This window comes from Lygodium microphyllum, chromosome 22 (assembly GCF_053477565.2).
Source record: "Lygodium microphyllum isolate KBCC chromosome 22, Lygodium_microphyllum_v1.1.10, whole genome shotgun sequence".
In the NCBI taxonomy this organism is placed as follows: Eukaryota; Viridiplantae; Streptophyta; class Polypodiopsida; order Schizaeales; family Lygodiaceae; genus Lygodium; species Lygodium microphyllum.
Window position 1 is genome coordinate 133,987,290 of NC_141156.1, and position 23,166 is coordinate 134,010,455.

A 23,166-nucleotide genomic window follows, 5' to 3' on the forward strand; every position below is an offset into this window, starting at 1 on the left:
ACATCTCTTCATGTGGAAATAAATTCGTGGAACGTGGGTTTGTGGATCCGCGGTGATATCCACATGTAAGTTTGTGAAAGAACCTCCCACATGTGCGCCTTGTGACTTCTTAGGAGCCATCGTTGATGACTTGAACTCCGCGAATTTCCCTCGCTTCTATGCATTCTCCGAATAGCCTCAAGATTTTCCTTCTCCCTTGTAAGCAGAAGATTCCTTCACCCAAAATGCGGATCTTTAAAAACCCGGGGGCTTGCGGGATTGGGGCTTATGGGAAGGTTTGTGGGAATGGAGCTTTACGAGCCCAATTTTGAAACCGGGAAGGCACGCAAGAACAAGGCCTAAGGGCCTTATCCTTTAGAAGCTTCTTAGAGAAGCTTCTCATCTTCTCAAAAAATGTGGGATTAAGGTAATGATTGAGGGGAGAAAATCAACGCCGACAAGGAGGGTTTATGATGGAATGGTGGCGGAAGTATGACTAGCGGGAGCAGAGCTACAATGGCGGCAGCGGGCGGTAGGTCTGGGCGTGGCGGGCGGTCCTTACAGCAGCTTCTTCCCAGCATGGCAACCTCTCTTCAATCCTCCCCTTCCCCCAAGGCTAAGGGTGGATTTTTATAGCTTTAGGGGGGGAGATGGTGGCCACCACGTGGCCGGTGCTTGCCTCCCCCCCCCTCATACACCTCACTCCACCTCTCTTACTTCATCTCACACTCCCTTTTCTCCAGCCATCCCTCGACTAGAGGAAAGGGATAATAATAATAAAATTTGCCTATTTTTGTTAACCACTAACCATTTTTCCCCTTCCAAAAGGGTGTGTCCCTGTGGTTTTTTTTTTAACGGTCTTCAACCCCGCGCTCGATTTCACAATGCGGAGACCTCATCTTTGAGCGTGCGGGGTACGGATTGAGCTGCCGGTAATTACGATGTGGGAGATAACCTTACACAGGTTTTATGTGGCATGCGGGGAGTCAAGTTTAGTAATATTTTTTTGAGTGGATATATTACATTCTCTCCTCGTTGGAGGAATCGAGATGTCCTCATCTCGAGAAGAACTGGGGATATTGTTGGTTGAGAGTACTTTCATCCATCCAAGTGGCATCCTCCTCAGGATAATCTTTCCACTGGACAAGGCATTCTCTCAAGGTTTTGGATCTCAATTGCCTCTCCCTAACATCTAAGATCCTGTTAGGCCATACAAGCATTACAACCTATTGATCATCAAGTACATGGCTGGGATTAGGTACATACTTCTTCAGTAGGCTGATATGAAATACATTATGAACCTTTAGGTTCTCAGGGAGTTGCAGTCTATAAGCATTGGGTCCTAGAAACTTGAGGATCTTGTAGGGTCCACAATACCTTGGACTTAGCTTCTTGTAATCTCCTAAGGATAGGGAGCTCTTCTTTGGGCGTACATGAAGGAAGACCATGTCTCCTTCCTCGAAGGTTCTATCTTGACGTTTCAAATCCACGTATGCCTTCTGTCTTATTGACTTCATTTGGTCGTCCATATCTTCCAGCATCTTCCTTGAAGCTTCAACTCTTAGGGTTGGATCTGAGAAGTTTAAAGGACTTTGACATTCGTGCCCATACAATGCTTGAAAAGGGGTCATCTGAATGCTTTGTTGGTAAGAAGCATTGTAGGCAAACTCAACCAGTGGCAAGTATTGAATCCACTGTTTTGGTTCATGGTAGCAGTGTGTCCTTAGCATATCCTCGATGACTTGGTTGACTCGCTCCATTTGACCATTATTTTGGGGATGGTAAGCTGTACTAAAACAGAGTTGAGTCCCAATGGATTCAAAGATAGCTCTCCAAAAGTGTGATGTGAAGAGAGAAACAAGATCACTAATGATTCTTCTGGGCAACCCATGTAGTTTGAATATCTCCTTGATAAATAACCTTGCAATGTCAAAGGATTTATAGTTTGTCTTAACAGGAATAAGGTGTGCAACCTTAGTGAGCATATCAACCACATCCATAATAGAGTTGTATCCTCCCTGAACTTGGGGTAGGCCAACAATAAAGTCCATACTAATGAATTTCCATTTCATTTGGGGAATGTCAAGTGGTTGCAAATTTCCTGGCATTTTGACATATTCGACCTTAATATGTTGACAAGATAAACACTCAGTGACATATTTGAGAATGTCACCTTTAAGCCTCTCCGAATAGTAGCTCTTTCTAATCGCATTGAGGGTCTTGGCATAGCCAGGATGTCCTAGGAAAGGGGAATCATGAGCTTCCCAAAGTATCTTTTATTTGAGTGACTGGCTTGCTGGTATACATAATCTCGTTCTGTAGTAGACAAGTCCACTATTGATAGAGAATTCTTGATACTTAGACTGTAGCTTCGGGACTTGATCATTGCCAGGGATCTCCCTTCGCGTCTTCTGATAGGTTGGATCATGGCATGCTTCTTCTCTAGCTAGCTCAAGTATTGGATTGTTTGGCATGGATACCTTTCTGGCTAGAGATCTAGCTGTTGATGGATTTTGCAAGATTAGAGAATTAAGGAACGCCTTGCGACTAAGTGCATCGGCAACTACATTATCCTTTCCAGGCCGCTTTCAGAGTATGGATGACAGCTAACATCTCTAGATAATGGGTAGCATAATTCATCTCATGGCTCTTCAGTTTTCTTGAAGAGTATGCTACATGATGGCCTTCCTACATAAGCGTGCTAGTATCAGTTACTACTTCGAACTCCTTACTGAGGTACGGAAGTTTCAGGATAGGTGCTAATACCAAACTTTGCTTTAGTCTGTCAAAGCTAGATTGTTCAGCAGGAGACCATACAATTGATGTTTGCTTCTTTAGTAGATCCATCAGAAACGTTGCAATCAATGCATAGATTTTGACAAAGACCCTGTACCACCCTGTCAAACCAAGAAAACTGCATATTTCTTTGACAATAGTTGGTATTGGCCATTCTAGAACATCTCTGACTTTGTCCAGATCCATTGAGATTCCTTCCATTGATACAATGAATCCCAGATATTCAATTTGACGTTTGAAGAATGCACACTTCTTCATCTTGGCATAAAGCTTGTGTGCCCTCATTGTCTCAAGGACAATGCAAAGCTGGGGTTTATGATCTTCTTCCTGTTTGGAGTAGACTAAGGTATCATCGAAGAAGACAAGTACAAAGTCATCAAGATATGGCCTAAAGATATCCTGCATTAACCTGTTAAAGGTGGCAGGTGCATTCGTCAGCCCGAGTAACATGACTAGGAACTCAAAGTGTCCATATCTTGTGTTAAATGCCGTCTTTGGGATATCTTCTTCCTTGATCCTTATCTGATAGTATCCAGACCTGAGATCAATCTTGGAGAAGATCTTTGCACCTTGAATATGGTCAAGAAGTTCATCTATTCTTGGAATAGGGTACTTGTTCTTAATAGTTGATTGATTCAACCCTCTGTAATCAATACACAACCGAAGCATTCCATCCTTCTTCTTCTGGAACAACACTAGAGCTCCCCATGGCAAACTGTTGGGATGGATGTAGCCCTGATCTAACAGTTGCTTGAGTTGCTCCTTCAGCTCAATCGATTCCGGGATGGACATTCTATAAGGCCTCTTTGCAATTGACGCAGCTCCCGGCACTAGCTTGATCTCATGATCAACTTCCCTTTGAGGTGAAAGTTCTGTCAGCTCTTCAGGAAATACGTCTGCGTACTCCTCTAGCCATGAAGGTTCTTCACTAGACTCCTACTTCTGATCTAGCTTATTAAGCTTAATCAAGTAGACATATAGTCCCTTTCTAGCTCCCTTTATAATCCGAGATGCTTTGGCCAATTGAATTTTTGGCTTTCCAGCCTCTTCTTGAGTTGTGACCAATTCCCCTTTAGAGTTTCAAAAGGAAACTTGGCCCTTTCCACAATGAATGTGGGTGTCATTAGGTTTAAGCCAATCCATTCCGAGCAAACACTCATGGATACCTAGGTTCATGACTCTGGATCTGACTGAAGTCGACTTTCCTCCCAGAAAGAATTCCACCTTAGCAGTTTGCCTGGTACAAGTGACCTCACAACCATTTGCTAATTCCACAAGCAAGGTAAATGCTTCTATTGTGGCTATTCCTAATCTTCTTGCACAAGCTGGTGAGATAAAGGAATGCGTACTGCCACAATCAATCAAGGTTTTGAAGCCTTTATCTTGATAGTCTGAATCATGGAAAACTGGCGATTCGGGCCTTTCTTGTGAAGGGCGGCATGGACTGTTGCCCTCTCAAAGTATGCTTCCATGGTCAGGTCTTCTTCTTCACACATTTCCCTGTTGGCAACACAGGCAGTTCTTCCTTTGCCTCGGGTGGCGGCTCCTTGGCCACAGGCGGTTCCTTGGAATGGTCCTTGATGTTGTCCTCCGCCAAGTTTGGGACATTGCCTTTTAAAATGATCGGGCTCGTTGCAATGGAAGCAACGGAGGTTGCGGCCATTACCTTGGGTAAGAACAAAGTTATTGACATTGTTGGTTCTTGCTTTCTTCCTTTGTCCCCAATTTTGACCTTGAACTCTCTTTGCTTGGGACCTATATACTCCTTTGTTCTGATCATTATAAGTCCAAGTCTTGTTACTTCTTGGCCTGGCCTGCACCTCCTGTGAATTATGGGTCTAGATCGAATGAGTGCGTCCTGAAGATCTGTTGGGCGCATTGATTTGAGACGGGTATTTACAGGTGGGTTTAATCCGATACAAAATTTCAACACCTGTTGTGTCATATCCATTTGTGGCACATATTTCAAAAGTGAGAGGAACTTTGAGTAGTATGCGTCAAGAGTCAGACCCAGTTGTTTCAGCTCATAGAACTCATTCATCTTCTTCGTGTGATACACAGGTGGTAAGTATCTTCCTTGCACAACTTTTTTAGCTCATAGAACTCATTCATCTTCTGCGTGCGATACGCAAGTGGCAAGTATCAACTGTTTTAGCTCATAGAACTCATTCATCTTCTGCGTGCAATACCCAAGTGGTAAGTATCTTCCTTGCACAGCTTTTTTCAGCTTTTCCCAGGTAACAGACCCTTCCGAGACTCCTTGGTCTCTGCACCATTGCTTCCATCAAAGCCTGGCTTCGCCGGTGAGCTTCAGCTTAGCGAGCATTTCCTGGTTGGCAGATGCAGTACTGACCGCTTCAAATTAATCTTCCATGGATACGATCCAAATCTCAACATCAGCTTGGACAGTCCTTCCTTTCCCATCAAATTCTGGCGGCTTGATCTGCTTGAGAAGAAACTTCTTCTCTTGAATCACGGCCGTACTTGGTGTAGGGGTCAGACTAGGAATCTATACATGGGTTTGTGCCTGGGCATTGAGATTCTTAACGTTAACAACTCGCTAATCATTACTTTACATTACATTTCATACCCAACTCAGCTTTCAGCCAAGAACCCTAATCACTTAACTTTTTATCAATACTCATAGACAAGACAATCATTGATAAAAAGAAGTCTTATTTCATTCATATGGGGATAGCCCTTTCGGAGTATAATATTTCTTGGGATGGTAGAGCAACTGATACAATAAGTCAAAGAGAATAAGGTTGTGTTACATTCAGCTACGGGAACCGGGTAATAATATGGATTTCGGTCATGGATCTTCAGGAATTGATAAGTCATCGGAAGATTAGGGTATCCTTTCCTTTGGTACCCATTCTTCTCGTAGCGTCCCAACACCTTGATCCGATCGGCGGGGATTATGCGGGTCACTTCTTCGTACACATATGTGTTCAGCTTGACCTTCCGACCTTCGACATGTAAAGTTGCATTTACATGAGCCTCAACAAAAATGAAAAGCTTCACGATCTTCAAGTCCTCCAACCACTTGATTCTCTTTAGGTTGGTTCAAAGGTATGCAAACTGGTGAGCAGCTATGTAATAGATCCTTGAATCACCTTTCCATCTCCGTTCCACGTACAGAGGTGATGGATTGTAAATACGGTCTAGGATGTTCATCATATCCATCCTTCGTCGATAATCCGAGGCATGCATTGCGGTCATAAACATGACCTGGAACACCATGAACCTGTTCCATGCTTTATGACTCTGCAAGAGAGCATCGAAAAGTAAGGAAATCTTCTTTAACATCAACATTTGCTTTACTTCATCCTATTAAGTTTTCTTATAAAGATAGATCCTTTGTTGGTTCACTCTGATACCAATTGTAACGTGTCCACCTGTTCCCTTGCAAACACGTCTTAGCAGCCCATCGGGAAGAGGGTCTAGAAAGCGCCGCCTGACACTCCCATGGAATGTTATAGGGATTGCGATCTAGGACCTCCCGAGTCTGCCACGTAGCGAAAGTATTCCGACCATTCCCACTTAGGACTGACCTAAATTAGGGTATCCTCTTGTGGTCAAATTCCTAGAGAGTAACTACAGTCGAACCCCAGGCAAACTACTTTAAGTAGAATTGTCAAGATTCATGCTGCACTTGCTTCAAGGAGAATGGGAAATGAGAGGGATGCAAAGCTCGACCTCTCTATCCATAAGGCATAGCCCCATTCCGTTCCCCTAAAACAACATAAATCGGGGTTCTAGTAACCTAAACTCTAGGTCAATGCCCTTGTTGTTCATTTCCTTTGAAAAGAGCTCCTTGCTGTCCATTTCGATTGAGAAAAGTTCCCGGCCAATCGGGACCACCCATCAGTAGGATGGACCCATGGCCACATTCACCGCACTTTCCTCAAGGTTGTTTTAGTTATCTAATTACCTACCACATTTAGTTAGACATGCATGAAGCAGCTTCCTTAATTAGCCACTTAGACACTGGTTCCTTCACGTAATCTTAGCACTTGACATAGAGAAACAATGCCAAACAAGTTCCTTTTCAACAGGTTATCTTACTTATCTTTGGAATACATCCATTAAATCCAGCCTATAGGCTTATCCATAATCCTCCCGAAGGCTATCCAGCAATCCACAAGGATTACTAATCCAAGATTCCGCTCGTAGACTAGTATGTGGGCCTCGAGATCCAATCCCGAGTCACGTTGGCCTCTTGTGCAGGGCCCGGAAGGCAATGGATTTACGGCCAGAGCCCCCCTAGCACCCAAGCGTCCTCCTGCTCCAAGTAACGCTCAACGAAGAGATCTCACGCGGCGGGCTCGGTCCACGTTCCCGACGCAGCTAACAACCCCCTTGGTTAGGGTTAGGCAGACAGCCGAGGGTAACTGATGCTACCTCTCCCTTCAACCTGAAGCATTAATTATCTTTCCATCTTTAGTTCCTTGAGAAAACAATGCAAATAGTGCTCCTAAACTGTTACAAGCACAATCAATCCAGTGGCCATTTATTTGGCCACTTGCTAAGGAGTGAATCCTTTTCTCCAAATGCATCCAGCATTCGATACGGGATCAATTGCGACTTGGCAAGATCCCCAAGGGTTTGTTTGTTCACCCTTTTGTCCTTGGGTTAGGGCCATATCCTATTAACCCAGCTTAACCAACACCTTAGGTTTCATAAATTAAGATAGTGAATCTTGGTGACCATGTCGCTCTAACTTGATTGATCCTTTGCTTACGAGGCAAATACATAACTTCCCTTAACTTGGCAAATCAGCTCAAGAAAGGTGATGTAACAGGATGTCTACTCACCCTCTTGCAAGTTACACTTGCGCTAAAACCTACCAACCTCATTCCAAGGAATAAGAAATTTATCTTGTGGATAAAGCACAAAGCCGTGCGATATTGCAACTTGTTGCACAAGTGTCGCATCTACCCATGGGATCATTTCACCCATTGAACAATGTTTCCTGGTCGAGGAATTTGATTTAGACAAGATGCAGTGTTTAGGGTGTCTTCTTACCCAATCCAACCCTAATTGTACTAGGTCGATAACATTTGGTCATAGGGTTTCCAAACTCAAACCGAGTTTTACCATTAAGTTGGTCGATCCTTAGGGTAGAGACCCTAGATCATTGTTTGCATGGGCGTCCAATTGACCCAAACATTCCGTGAATGTGGGTAGGACCTTTGGGTTTGAGGGTTTCGACTTGGCAACTAAGTGCGAAACTAGGCCGAACCCTTAACGTGCTAAACCCTAGTTAGCACTTGGGGTGTTTATCGTATCGACTGAACCATGCCTATATGAATCCCTTTCGGGTTAGGTGATTTAGATAATTTGATCTACTTGTCTTGTGACAAGGACGATCCTTTCCTAGAGGTGCTAAGCTTGTTCTAAAGGTGTGAATAATTTCAAGACGTCACAAAACATGTAAACCTGCGATTCATTACTTCCACGCACCACAATGTTCCCAATAACCCTATCTTTTCTTGCTAAGCCAAAACGCATGATAATTTGAGGAAATACTTTCATAGGGCCTACTAGGACTTACATCAAAGAATCATGCCTACAACCTTTTGTCTAGGTAATTGAATTCCATGCTTTGATAAGCCATGCAATCTTTTCTAAATGCAACTTGATGAAATGAAATTTACAGATATGTAACATGCGACCTTTTCTAATTACAACATTGTTAATGAAGTTCATGTGATGTGCAACCTTTAGTCCGTCTGACAACATCTTTGCAAGCAACGTGCAATGTCCAATGTTCCATTTTCATGCTGTGCAACGGAAGTTAACAGTTTCCTCATGCGAGTCATAATGAAGTATGTTATTGATTAAATGCAAGATACTCTTTTCCTTCACGGCCAATGCACTTAACAATTTCCTCTTTAACCCTAGGCAATATGCGTTTTAGGCTTCCACTTTGAAAATGCATAAGGCAATTTGCGACTAAGTTCATAGGGTGAGTAAGTGCTTTTCATTCATAACTTTGGAGATGCATGATATGCACAAATCCTTATCTATCGTTCAAAATGATAATTTATCAAATGTACTTTTATCACTACCCATGAATTAACAATAAACGTAGAATGCATTTTCCCTATGGAATTACTCATACTTAAAACATCTCTTCATGCGGAAATAAATTTGTGGAACCTGGGTTTGTGGATCAGCGGTGATATCCACGTGTAAGTTCAGGGAAGAACCTCCCGTAGGTGCACCTTGGGACTTCTTGGGAGCCATCATTGATGACTTGAACTCCGCAGATTTCCCTCACTTCTATGCGTTCTTGGAATAGCCTCAAGATTTGCATTCTCCCTTGTACGCAGGAGATTCCTTCACCCAAAATGCGGATCTTTAAAAACGCGGGGGCTTATGAGATTGGGGCTTATGGGAAGGCTTGTGGGAATGGAGCTTTACGAGCCCGGTTTTAAAACCGAGAAGGCATGCAGGAACAAGGCCCAAGGGCCTTATCCTTTAGAAGCTTCTAAGAAGCTTCTGATCTTCTCAAAAAACGTGGGATTAAGGTAAAGATTGAGGGGAGAAAATCAACGCGGACAAGAGGGGTTTATGATGGAATGGCGGCGGAAGTATGACCAGCGGCACAGCAGAGCTGCAATGGCAGCAGTGGGTGGCAGGTCTAGGCGTGGCGGACGGTCCTTATGGCAGCTTCTTCCCAGCACGGTAGCATCTCTTCAATCCTCCCCTTCCCCCAAGGCTAAGGGGGAATTCTTAAAACTTCAAGGGGGGAGATGGTGGCCACCACGTGGCTGGTGCATGCCTCTCCTCCCCCTCATACACCTCACTCCACCTCTCTTATATCATCTCTCACTCCATCTCCTCTAGCCATGCATCGGTTGGGGGAAAGGGATAATAATTTTAAAAAATTCCTATTTTTTTAAACCACTAACCATTTTTCCCCTTCCAAAAGGGTGTTTCCCTGCGGTTTTTTTTTTAACGATCTTCAACCCCGGGCTCGATTTCACAATGCGGAGACCTCATCTTTGCGCGTGCGGGGTACAGATTGAGCTACTGGTAATTATGATGCGGGAGATAACCTTGCACAGGTTTTATGCGGCGTGCGGGGAGTCAAGTTTAGTATTTTTTTTTGAGTGGAGATATTATACTACATATTAATCTCTTCTCAGTAATAATAAGAAAGACAAACTCATTAAAATTTAAAAATGGCTTCCGTACATATACAAGAGTAACAAATTATTTTCAAGTCTTCTCATTATTAAAGCCACCCAAAGTAGATGAAACCAAATTATCATCATCATGCATTACATCAATCATTACTAAAGTATCAGCAATGCTCCTCACCTTTAAAACATACTCATCAATAGACATTTTTCCTTTCTTCAAGGTATTCAACTCTTGCTTGAGTTGAATCTTTTATGCCTTTGTATTTATTGAAAACATTTTCTAAAAAATTATCCAAGCTGCATGTGAAGTTTTTGCATTCTTGATATGTCACAACATATTATTATTAATGACTACATATACCCCCAATACATCACCCTTTTGTCTTTTTCATTTCATTCTTTACATGCCTTTAATTCATCTACAATTTTGCAAGGGTACTCAGCTCTGGTTTCTTTTATTCACCCAAAAAGAAACTCATAAAGGCCCTTTTCAATGAGGAATTTCATCACATGGTGGAACTTACGAAGGGTGGTTGTTCTTGTCCAACTTCTCAATAATAGGATTTCCACTGCTCTTTGCCATTATCACAAAAATAATACAAAATAGCAAGCAAGACTTCTGCAATCTTTCACAATAAGTGCACAACAGTACACCAAGAAACCTTTTTCGCTAGTTGCTCAACAATACATGTAATCTACAACCTATCTCTAGATAAAACTTATGTTTTCTTCTCGGTAAATATCTCAAAAATTATAGATTCAAAATTTGTAACCTAGGCACCCACTTTCCATCAATAAAGACGAAATCATAGTATATTGTAAAACTATTGTGCGCAACCTTGTGTCTCTAAAAGAGACCTAAAATGACCTCAAATGCCCATAAAAGCAACGGAATGGACCTAAAGGGCTGATTTTTAGAATATACAGTGATCTGCTTAAACATAAAACCTCACAGTAATCTGAGATTTTTACTCTACCCTGCTTCTAGTGTCTCCATAGGCACTATCCAAGAGAAAGAGCGGAGGATTGAGAGAGCTTCTTAAGTGTTTCTTGGTTGCTTGAATCCTTGCTTCTTATCCTTCACTTTTACCTTCAAAATTAGTCTCTCTTAGTGTCACTACTCTAATACTAAGTCAAGAATTACATGGTGGGGAGACTTGCTTGAGCTGCTGTGCCAAACACATACCATACACATAAGAGAAAGCTCACTCAATGACACAATAAGAGAGATGGAGACAAAATGTCTTCTTACTAGTTTTTCCATCTTCTTTCACACACAATACAATGTACATAAAATATAGATAACATAAAGGAAAGTAGTCAAATAGTGCATAATTGACTATATTAATCGGCTTTAGCATTATAACTATGCCAGCTATATAGGTAGGTGTAACAAACTAAATACAATAAGTGATAATTTAGTGGCCATGTGAGGATCATAATGACCACCAACATGCTAAGTTCAGATGTGCAAACCCATCTAGCCAAGTAGTCCATCATCAATCTTCGCACATGTTGAGCTTTCCATCTCAACAAGATGCAATTGAAGATGTGGGGCTACTTCTTAGTTTAACTATAGATGTAGTACTAGCTGATGTTTTTGGTCCACTAAGACTCCATGATTCTTACTTTTCTTTCTATATATAATTATCATCATCATCCAATGCATTACCACTAGATGCATTATACCAACTGCTCATCTCATAAAAAATAACATTCCTACTTACTCTAAACTCACTTGGCAGGGTTGTCACAATGATACCCTTTTTGCTCTAAAGAGTATCCAATGAAAATATATTTTCAAGTCTTTGAATCAAGATTCTCTCATAGCTCATTAGGCACATGAACATATGTAATACAACCAAATACTTTCAAGTGTGATAGATTTGACTTCTTGTCTATAAAGTATTATTCGGGGGTCATTCCATGAACTATATCTATGGGAGTTCTATTCATAATATAGATAGCAATATGAATTACTTTAGACCAAAAATATTTTGGCATACTCTTTTCAGTCTTAATCAATGCTAATGTAACTTTTTTAGTATGCCTATGCTTTCTTTTCCCAATGCCATCTTGTTGTGGGATATACTTACAAGTACATTGTTTTTTAATTCCATGAGGCCTCAAATGTTGCAAAACTAATTGAAGAGATACTCTCCTCTCCATCTTACCTCAAGCACTTAACTTTCAAGCCTATTTCTATTTCAATAGCATCCTTAAAAGTTTTGAACTACTCAAACACGTCACTCTTTTCCTTCATGAAATACACCGATAAATTTTTGAAACAATCATCAATAAACATGATGAGATATATAATACCGCTAATAGATATGTTTTATGTAGGTCTCCAAATATTTGTATATACAACCTCAATTCTATACTTGCTCAAATATCTATCATGTGAAAAGGGTTGTCTTGCTTGTTTACCAAAATGACATGCTTCACACACTTTATGAAATTTTACAACTCTAAAAGTAGGCAACCCTATACCAGCCCTTTGGACTATATTAATTTTAGTATTTGCACATTTGCATAATTGATATATTTATGCTATATTTTAATTTCTATAACTAGTCCTTTTCCTTTAGCATATATAGCAACATTCATAGCAAGAATTCCAGTATCTAAAGTGGAGATGTGGTAAAACCTACTTTCTTTTACGACCAACCTACACTAGTCATTAAAATCTTCCACAAAGTAGCCTTTTACATTAAACTAAATCTACAATCCTTGCTCTACCATTTGACCAATAGACACTAAACTCTTTGTATTGAATGGCACATGTAATATATCTGATATACTCTTTGTCAACCATCATACAAAGACAATGGAACTTTTTCCATGTGTGAAATTAAAATGGCATGAATCATCACTTGTTTACATATAACCTAGATTTTGTAAATCTTGCATCTCTGAAACCATTCAACATTATTGGTCATATGACTAGATGCACTTGAATCAATATACCACATATCATCATGTATCCCCTTTTTTGTAACAATATTCATCGTATGTTGCATAACAAATATGCACTCCTTTTTCCATCATTCTGTCCTAAAGACAATGCATAGTTTCCTTATTGAAATTTACCACTGCGAATATCATTTTTCTTAGCATAAGAATGGGTTGAATAATGACCTGTTTTTTCACAATAATGACAAATAATACTAAAATTTCTAGAATCTATGTTCTACCATCCACCTCTTCCTCTAGAGCTCTCCTTTCCCCTAAAGCTTTCATGGCCTCTTGAAAACTGTATTTCATTGAACTGCTAATTTAACCTATTTTGTTGGTTATCACTAACATGTCCCATATATGGTCACTTGAAAAGGATCCGCCATATCCTCTTCTTGAACTTGAGTAAAATGCTTGGACCTACTCATTGCTTCTTTCAAATGATTCACCCAACATGTTGATCTCTTTAGTGATCATAAGAGAAACCCACTCATTGAAATTTAGAAATGGCTTCCATACATACATAGAAATAATAAATGATTTCTAAGCCTTTTCATTATTAATACCACCCAAAGTAGATGATACCAAATTATCATCAGGTATTACATCAATCACTGCCAAAGTATCTACAATGCTCCTCACCTTTAAAACATACTCATTAACATATATTCTCTTTCTTCAAAGTATTCATCTCTTGCTTGATTCCATGTCTTTCTATTTATAGAAAACATATTTTCAAATCTGTTCCATGCTGCATGTGAACTTTCTATATTTTTTATACGTCCTAGTATAGTATTATTAACGATTATAGATAGCCAATACATCACATTTTTGTCTTTTGCATTCTATTTTTTTCACACCTTTAATTCATCTATAGTTGCGCTGCAAGGTCACTTAGCTTTGGCTTCTTTTCTTCACTTGAGACAAAATCAAAGAGGCATTTCCCAATAACAAAGTTTGTCACATGAAAATTTCATGATAGGTAGCTATTCTTGTTCAGCTTCTCAATGACGGGATTTCCACTCCTCTCTGCCATTATCAAAAAATTGATACAAAACAACAAGTCTTTTGCAACCTTTCACAATAAGTACATAGCAATACACCAAGTAGCCTTTTTTACTAACTACTCAATAGTATATGTAATATATAACGTAGTAGTAGACAAAACTTGTGTTTACTTCCCAGTAAACACCTTAGAAGTTACAGATTCAAAATCTATAATATGTGCATCCACTTTTGATCAACACAATCAAAATTGCAGTACATCCTAAAATTGTGGTCTAAAACCTTACTTGTATAAAACGAGGTCCGAAATAGCCTTAGGCAACCAAAAAAACTGCAAAAATCCCTACATGACATATGTAGAGAATATATAGTACACTACATGCACACCAAATCTCACAGTAATATAAGATTTTCACTCTGTCCTACTTTTTGTTCCTCCACAAGCACTATCCAAGAGAGAAAGACTGGAAGAGTGGAAGAGCTTCTTATCTGTTGCTTGCGTTCTCAATTCCATTCTTCATCTCCTTCACCTCAACCTTCAAATCTTTACTTTCTCAATGGTATTGCTCTAATACCATGTCAAGAATCGTGTGGTGGGGAGAGTTACTTGAGCTATTGCACCATACACACAAGAGAAAGCTCACTCAAGAACATAATAAGAGAGATGAAGGCCAAAATTTTTTATTGCTAGTTTCTTCTTCTTTGCTCTCACACAGTACAATGTACATAAAGCATAGATAAGATACAACATAAAGAAAAGTGGCCTACTTAGTCAAACAATGCATAAGTGACTATACTAATCAACTAGTGCTATAACTATATCAACTATAGGTAGGTAAAACCAACTAAATATAATAAGTTAATGACCATATGAGGATAGTAATGACCACCAACTTGCTAAGTTTAGACATGCAAACCCATCTAACTAGGAGGTCCATCATCAATTTTTGCACGTGTTGAGCTTGCCATCTCAATAAAAAGGGAGAGAAAAAAGATAGAAGAAAAAGAGGAAATGAGGGAGAGAAAAAGATAAGGAGAGGAAGAGAAGAAGAGGATAAAGTGAGTAAGAAAGAGGAAGAGATGGAGAGCAAGACAATGAAATAACAAGAAATAGAAAGAAGAAGGATCGAATCGATAATCTTGGAGTCCATCATTTCAAAGATCCTACCACTCAAGCTATCGAAGGTCCTATCATCCCTAGCAATAGCCCTAGTATATTTCTTGCGAAGACCCTATCATTCACATTTGAGCTGCTCAAAGACAGATGATGGGGCATCATCAAGATGGCTAAAGCTAGGAGAATCATACATAAGAAGCTCTCCATCCACGATGGCCCCAAAGAAACAAAGCTCTAGAGTTGGAAGTGCTGAAGTCACAAACATAGCTACAAGCGTCGATAATGTCCCATCACTTGTCAATTAATCCTAATTCTCCCTTCATTTATTTTAGTCATTTAAAGAATAATAAAATAATATTTTTCTTCATCATAATAAGGTTGCTTCATGATTCAGGGAATATTTTAATCATGAAAGAATCAAGGAATAATCTAGGATTATCATTCTTAGGAAAGTGACGAGAAGTCTATTTTAACATAATGTATTCAAACTTAGAACAAATAATACCTTCAAAAAATCAAACTAGAGGTTTTGCATAAAGTCTCAACTTAGCTAAAATAAACATATTAAAATTTAAAGTCATCTTAGATCATTTCAAGATAGGAGATGAAAGATTTAATTCAGTAAGAAATCAACTTTTTACCTTACAAAAGTATAAACTAATTACTTAAAAATCCCCTTCTAATGAGATAAATTATGCTTGTCATTGAAACAAACATTGAACAAGTTGAATACTTTATATGAGCATACAAATCTTAATTTTTTTGCTTTTGTATTTAAATTCATTAGAATACCCTAAAAATAGTTAGGATAGACATACCAAGGGCATGGATGTACGATCCTTGCTAGGTAGGGACAAATGGAAGGATTTGTTAATTCTTCACTTCAAATGATAGAGACTTAAGCTCCTCTAGGAAATAGGATACACATTTAAGAAGTTATTTAGCAATGACCTCTAAGTGAGTTTAATGTTAGAAGATCCCCAAGGTCTTCGTTAGTCTACCGAAAATAAGTCGGGAGATTTATCATTGTTTTGTCAAAGTATAGAAAACTACATCTCAATTGAGCCAACACTAGAGATTTTCAATAGATTGGTCACCCAATCTTTGAAGGAAGTTAAACAAAAAGGGGTTATCAAACAAAATCCTAAACATTAATGAATTGATTATTTTCCTTCCTAGTAACAAGATAGGGGAAAATATGATTAACTAGAGAACCTTAGTAACTTCCAAGGGGAAGAGAAGACCCAAGGATTGTTGAAAGATGGCCTACTAGGTTAAATCATACTTGTGATTTCAATCCTATTTGTTACTTCAATAGTGCATACAAAGGACTTACTGATGCACTAGGAAAGAAATGTTTGTATGGTACAAATTTAGAATTCTAGTTGAACGAAATTACAATAGGTTAAAAGGAAGGATCCTACTAGACCTCCCTCAAGGCTAGTTGCAAAATCCTATAGTAATGGAGTTTTTTTTACTACCTTGAAAAGGTAAGACTAGCTCTCATAGTGAAAAGTTGCTCTATAGAGAGTGTGCTACGGCCAGAGGGGCAGAGGAGGTGAGATGTCCAAAGGAGGTGAGAGGGAAAGACGGGGTTGAGAGGAGGAGGTGAGAGGGCTAGAGGGGCTCTAGCTAGTAGATCCTTCATGATAAATAAAAATATTTGATAAAGGAATGTTTTCTCTTATTTGAATGTTGACTTTAAATTATGTGATGCACCTAGTACGCTAAAGGGATAATTAGGGAAGTTGTATTTATATATTGAAACATAAGAGTGGTAAGCAATTAGATAACTAAAGTTGATCCATTGAGGAAAGTAGAAGGTTGAGCTCCCTAACAGATCCATCCTAAAACTAGATTGTCTAGGTGAGTCAAGAGCTTCTTCAAAATAATTTGTTAACTAGAAATTAATTGTTGATGAATTAGAGGATTAATTAGAATCTAGACTACATGTTGTTTTAGTGGACCAAAGTGAGACTATGTCTTATGAGCAAAGGGGTTGACATACTACAGTCCTCCTCGTTCTCACTCTCTTTGAACCAAACGTGACACAGGTTGATGATCTAGTATAAAGTGAATATCCAAAGACAAAATTGATAGATGACCTTAGTCCACTCTAAAAATTTGCATTCATGTTGATCCTTATGGATTACTACTAGAATCTTCCATTACAAAGTGAACTAGAGAGAATCTAGGTGGAAAACCTTATGTTATTTTGAGGAGTATGCGACATCATCACTTAGGTAAAACTCTTAATAGACCACTAAAATTGTGTCATAGAGGGCTTCTTAGTCAAGCACCTTACATGGGGTATTAGAGCTTAAGAATATATTAGTTATAACCCTAAGCATATTTGAAAGAGCTTACGAAAAATAGTATCTTAAGAGATTTTTTTTTTCATTTTATATTTTTTTGCTACGTATATCATATCTTCATAGAGCTATTAAGCTTGGGAATGCCTCTTTATTTAGAGAAATATACACAACGGTTATGCACTCTCTTGATTTTGAATGGAGAAATCAAGTGATGTGTATCCAAGACCAATTCTATGATCCCTCTTCACTATTGGAGCTATATATAGCTTACCCTATCTAAACTAGATCTCACCTATATATATGTAGATTGTGATCAATATGATGTTGTCCTTGGGAGTGTATATGTTGTGTCTCTTCTCTCCCTATCATGTCTCTACATATCTTCTCTATCTACATCTCAACGTGGTATCAGAGCTATCATGATCAACTACAACCAATTCCTATGCTACGAGCATCTTCTGTTATGAATTTTAAGCATAGAAGAAGTTCACTCGATCATCATTGATCATCATCTAGATTGCAAATATGTTGAATTGTAGATATGCCTTGCTTGGACACCCTAAAAGTTTCTATTTGGGAAACTCTTAAGGAAATGCCTTTCTCAAGAAAACCGGTCTTTCTCATGTGCTAGGACTCACTTCGAATCATTTAGGAACATTATCAATCAACTTGTTGTTTTTCTAGTGATGTTATTTCACGAAAGCAATTGGTAACACAACTTCTTAATACTGTAAAGGATCTTGCTTATGATAATATTGCTACCATATTATTAAAAAAATATAGGATCAACTTTGATCGAGCTTTGAAAACAATTTTTAGAGACCTATAAGTGCAAATTTTAGGTGGGAATTTAAAGCCGACGGTAGCGAAACATGAAGATCCGACAATTTTAGAGACCAAGGAAGACAAAAATTCAAAACTTTGGCCATTGCAGTGGTTGCAGATTTTTACTAAAATTTTCAACAACTAGATTGAAGAGAGAGCTTCTCAACCGTTTGGGATGTTGATTCGGATATGTAGGACTTTTCGGATCTAAATTTGGGCACCAGACGGATGAGATGCGGGAGACAAGTTTAAGTTGACCAACTAAAGATAAAAAAGATTGGGCATGGCCCTTTTGGGGGGCCAATTGGTCCCCTTTTTAAAAAATTCATGATTTGGAGGGGGGTGTTTTTTCTAAATGGCATCGTGTAGCCACCGCTCCCTCTCTTTGCAATGATTTGGGTATAGAGAGGGTGTGGGGGCTACATGCAACCCTTGCAATAGATCATGATAAAAATCATCCTCAATTTTTTTCTTCTCTTCACCAATTGCAGATAGAGAAATGGATGCATGGTGGTGGATCTGAAATCTAGTTTTTCTCTCTCCTCCCTCCTCTCTCCTCTCGAGGGTTGTTTTCCCATGCATAAATTTATGGAAGAAAGGAAAGGAGTTGGATACGAGATACTAATGGAATAATTGTACCGGAGAAAAGTAGATCATAGATCAGAGTTGGAGAGAGCATCAATGGCCATAAATGAGCATCAATGGCCTCCCAACCATTAAATACGCACCTCCAAAATTGAGTTTCTATACGTAAGCACTCATTTCATTCGTTTTATGAAAGATGTTTGATGCAATTGTCTGTAAATGGATTTCTTTGATTGAAAATGCTAAAAGTTATCAAAAGTATTAAAGAGAATCAAAAAATATGGTCATTTAATAATTTATGTCAAAATACACAAAACCCATAATTATGCGGTTTTTATAAAAATGATAATTTTTGGGGGTTTTGTTGTGATTTTGGGGTTCATATGGAGTGGAAATGAATATAAAATCAATGTTCAATAATTGTGATAATTTTCAACTCATAAATCAAAAATATCAAAAAATTTATTTAAATAAATAAAAATAGTGAAAAAAAGAGAGAAATTTAGTTTTTTGACATAGAAAATTAAGAAAAATTATGTTTTATGTCAGTGAGTGTATGGGATGGCCATAGCACGAGGGGTAAGCCTCAATTCAGTTGCATCTTCATGTTAAAGTCCGTTTTTATTACTTTTTACAAGAAAAACACATTCAGAAACCGTTCTTTACACCTATCAACGATGCATAAACTAAACAATAGGGGTTAAGCATAACCTAAATGATGTGTAACCTAAACAATGAACATAACCTAAACGATAGGGTTTGGATACTCATTAGTTGAACATTTGAAATTCTGATCTATTTGTTTGTGAATACCATATAGGACATTTATTAATTAAGTTTAAAGGGTTTAAGCAACACGAGAATGCTCAGGGCTATGACCCTTAGCAACAAAGCATGACATGTAGGCTATAATCATTAAAAGAAATTTTTGTTTCATTGCACAATGCTAATTTATGAATTATAAATTGTTTGAGCATTATGGCATTCACAATTGCATTGCACATATCACATGGTAATTCTTCGATACATTGCAATTGGCTTCTTATACACATGACCCACGTTGAGTTGTGAGATGCCTAAGCTATATGTTTAGGTGTTTGGGTTCCTAGGGAAATTGTTAAGTGAGGAAATATCTTATCTCTTGGATGGTTTTAAATAAAAGCGGAGTTTGTGACGCATGTGTTATGTGTGTTAGCAGTGTATTGAGGGGCCAATCGTCGAGGTGTAGGAGAGCCGCAATGTGGCCATGGCATTTAGTCAGAGGGGTGCCTCCTTCTATTTGTGATTATGATGTATTTTATACCAACAATGTGTAGAGACTACCTCTGAGGAGTGGAGAAGGTTCAATGATTGGACTACAATTCAAAATAAATGCGAAATGCACAATAGTTGTTATTAGAGCGGCAGTGTGTCCCTTATATGCTCCTGGCCGCAAGACCCAATGAGTGTGTTCTTTGAGTATAGAGAGGCCCAGCTAACGCTTATAGCCAGTGTGGGGCCCGTTTTAGGTCCCAATTGGTGGTGCGTTTCACCTACTTGCTGGGAGCTGCAAATAAGTGGCCATTTTTGAATCTTGGTCAATTGGGTCCAGTTCATTAGTGTATGTCAAAAATCAATGAGCTAGACTCACAAGACCGTCAAGCCAAGATTCAAAAGCAAGAAAGAGCTAAATGAGCTAGATAGCAGGCTGAAATAAATAGAAGATATTCTTCTCAAAGGAGTGGTCCAAAATCTTTACAAGGGCAGGGTCTTAGTAACCCTAGCTCGATGCTTAATCCGTTAAGGGGAGAAAGCTTTCATACTTCCCCCCTTTCAATCGGTCTCTCCACTTCAAGTGGGGTGATATTTTTGATTGTTTGAACTCATTTAGTGAGTTTGGTTGTTACCATGGCAGGGAAACCCATTACAATTCTTGTTGGAATGGTGGATTTGCCAGCCTTAGGGTTTCCTATACCCATTTTTTATGGATTAGCAAAGGAAGACATGAAACTTCACATCAATGAGTTCCAAAAGTTAATGTTTAACTATAGAATTCAAGATGAGGGGGACACTTGATGATGTTCTTCAACATGACTATGAAAGGATAAGCTATAGTGTGGTATCACAGCCTAGAGAGTGGAACCATAACTATGATTGACTTATTCTTTGCAGCCTTTTGAAGAGAGTTTGTCGCTGAAAGGGGAGGTCAGTGTTGGCTATGTGTCCTCAATGTTACATGTCAAGAACCTCAAGAGAATGTCCGTGGGTATCCCATGAAACTAAAGGAGGTCTTTTCGAAGTTGCAAACTTATATTCCTGCTATTGCTTAGTTGCAATATTTTTTGAATGGGCTAGACTTTAACATTCAAGTGCAGTTGAGTAGTTTTGTTCTTGCCAACATTGAAACGGCTATTACACGAGTAGAAGAGGTGGAATCACATTACAAGCAACTTATTCCTCTAGGTCAAACTGAAATCCGAGTTTAGGTTCTGGAAATACTTTAGTGCTGATGAAAAATGGAGGTCAAGGGATGCCCATGAGTCCTTCTAATGGGAGAGAAAGCATAATTTCAAATGTGCCCATGTTGCCAGCCCCTCCTAGTGTGACCATGTCTATGGCTATAGTCAAATGGCTCCACCAAGACTATTGGAAGCCTAATGATAAATCCTACTGTTTTTCCAAGAAATCAATAGCCAAACCCTAATCAAGTAGTTAGGCCAATTGAACAACAGGTAGATGATCGTGGCTATGAGTCAAGTGCCTCGAATGTCCTTGGAAAAATTAAGGATATGATAAAGCACTATATTGATATGATTAGCGAACAATATAGAAAAATAGCCATTGATGTTAATTTCCTTAAGAAGTAGCGGAATTTGATAGGGATTCCACTCCCTAAAGAGGGTGGCCCCTCAAGATTCAAGTGTAAGTGGTGTGGTGGCCAATATTTCCCTAGGAATTTTCCAAATGTTAAATGTAACATATGTGGGCAGTTCGACCATTTAGCTAGTAAGATTAGCTCTCTCCAACAAGTAAAAACCCAAGTCCAATTAATCATCGAGCGCAAGAGAATAATCTCCAACAAGTTGAAGGACTGAAACAAATATTACAGAGAGGGAAAGCTATGGTAGAGGAGCTACCTAGTGGTAGTGGAGTTAGCCTTATAGAAGTTGTTTGCATCGATAGTACTGAAGCTTCCAATCTACGGGTTATTACGAGAGGTCAAAAGGGTAAAGATGTCAAAAATCCAAGGAAAATCCTATCGAGGGAAACCATTAGCAAGATGATAAGGGGATGCAAGTCCTTAATCCCATTATGGAAGGAAAACCTCTCAAGGTCATAGATGGTAAAGCCAACCCCAAGTAGGATAAGGAGTCACCAAAGAAGAAAGAAAAAGCCAAGAAAGAAGTACCAAGGCCAGTTCAAAGACCAAAGGAGAGAATGGTCTGGCAAGAAAAGTGAGCTCTTGCTAGCTAAGATGAATTTGATTTAGCGAGTTCTCTTTATGACGTTAAGCTTGATGTAAATCTTCCACATTGGATTAAGTTATCTCCAAGAGTGTGCAAGGTATTTATGAAGATTCTACGTACTAAGTATATCATTGAGCCCTTGGGAATAGTGCGAGTAGGAGATGATTGGTTTGAGAATGCTGAAAAAGCATTGTTTAAGGGTAGTAGCATATGTTGATGGAATATTAGTGGACCATGCTATTGTGGACACAGGATCCTCTGTCAACTTTATGTGTTTGGAATTAATGGAGAGACTAAGATTAGAAATAAAAAAATATTCCTCCACGAACCTCCAAATGGCTGATGAAAATTTAAGACAACCCGAAGGTTACATTACTAAAGTCCATGTGGTTGTTGCCAATCTAGAATGCATTTTAGACTTTAGGGTCATTAGGTTTGCAGGGCAACCTAGCTATCAAGTATTGCTAGGCACGCCATGAATTTTATAAGCAAAATATTAGGTTGATATACCTGCTAGGTGATTGATCTTTGGTCGAGGTTCTAGACGTGTAGTGGTAGATTCCTATCGTAAATATCGTCAGAGTGAGCGAGTTCATTTATCTTCATCAAAGTTTGATATGCTAGATGCTCATCTAATATACTGAGACGACATCAAGTGATGAATCCAATGAGAGGTCCACTATAGAGAGGATATTTACCAAGTGACTTTGAATGAGCCAATAGAGGCTCAGGAGAGGATAAGGGGCATGGATGTAATTGAGCTTGACCTTGGTATGATCAATGATTCATGGCCAATCAAATTAGGGTCCATGCACAATTTGAAAGAAAGGAAGGAATTTTTGTCCTTGATTCAATAATTTTGTGATATCTTTGCTTGGAGTTATGATGAGCTGAGAGGCATTCCTCCCAACTTGGCTGTTCATACGACTCCTTTGAAGTAATGTGGCCGTCGTGTGTGACAAAAAATAAGGCGTATGACTTTTGAA